The 1246-nt window shown below is 39.4% G+C and overlaps 1 pseudogene; it reads right to left on the bottom strand.

Annotated features, from left to right (window-relative positions):
* Window positions 1-209: 209 nt before the first annotated feature.
* Window positions 210-766, bottom strand: LOC148197982 (small polypeptide DEVIL 14 pseudogene; annotated as a pseudogene).
* Between the last annotated feature and the right edge of the window lie 480 nt (window positions 767-1246).

Here is a 1246-nt window from a genome sequence, read left to right as displayed (position 1 = left end):
CTGAAACTGCCCAAAAGAAGCTAGATGATTCCCTTGTATACAATAAATTATTCAGATAGATAACTTTATATAAAGGAAGCCATGTCCAACACTCTGTTTTCCAGAAGCATTCCAGAAACATCAGTGGATCATAAATTCATAACGTTATAGCGTCGAAATTGAACCCCTGACCTTAATAAAACCAAAATGCTACTACAGACAAGTTAAAATGCGAGTGTCATGTCAAAACTATAATCAATGAAACTGGGGCCAGAGGCCGATTTTACAATCACTTCACCTTAGAATCATTGACTCCTTTTTCTTCGTACATATTCTAATTTACACATTAATCACTAGGTACCCTGCTTCATTCATCTACTTTCACCACACACAAACCAAAAACACGGTGAATTGATCAGCAAAATTTGGAACCCCAAACCGAAGCATGCAGTGGCACCAAGCAGCGACATCATAGTCTGTAACAAAACGAAATTACTCATGCCAGCACAAGAGTAACACAGTGCATCTCCAAATGATGTAAAGCCTGGTCCTCTGTTGCCGAATGTACTTAGAACACCGCCCCCAAGGTCGAAGCTTTGAAGCCCTCAGCGATGAGAACATGGCAGAAGTTGCTGTCATTGAAACTTGGCAAGGTGGGTGTCGAAGTTGAAGATGAGGTTGTGGTCCCAATGGCGAGAATTTAAGCATGTATATATATATATATATAGGGAAAGAGGTTGAAAGGTGGAAGATATGAGTGAAGGAAACTTGTGGTGGATTGAATATTGTGGCCCGTGGGTGTGGAAATAGGACATGTCCCACTGTCCACCTAAGATATCTAAGTGACACCTATGACCTTGTCTCCTTATCGCCAAACCCATTTGAGAAGGACTTCTCATCCACTTCTGCTAAGTAAGACTCTTCCTTGTCCCCCTCCATAATCGCTTTCCCTTAACTTTTCTACCGTGCTTCTATTCACCCACTGTACTCTTCCTACCACACTGTTTCTATATTTATCTTCTTCCTTCTTTTCTTATTTTTCCTTCCATTAATTCAGATGTCCTCACACACTTATCATTTCTCTTTTTTCTGTGTTACAACTGTTCATCAACTTTCTTATTCATAATTCCAGCTTCTCATCATTGATGGAATATCTCTTTCTCAATATGTTTTCCATTTGTGGTATCAAAATCTAAGACCGTATTCGAAAAATCTTGCTCTAGTTTAACTGAAAAACAACCAGAAATTGGTTAGGCCATACAGTTGT

This window comes from Vigna umbellata, chromosome 5, assembly GCF_029865625.1.
Source record: "Vigna umbellata cultivar VRB3 chromosome 5, Vumbellata_1.0, whole genome shotgun sequence".
Lineage (NCBI taxonomy): Eukaryota > Viridiplantae > Streptophyta > Magnoliopsida > Fabales > Fabaceae > Vigna > Vigna umbellata.
Note: the sequence above shows the minus strand (reverse complement) of the source record. Positions and strands in the feature narration are given on the sequence as shown.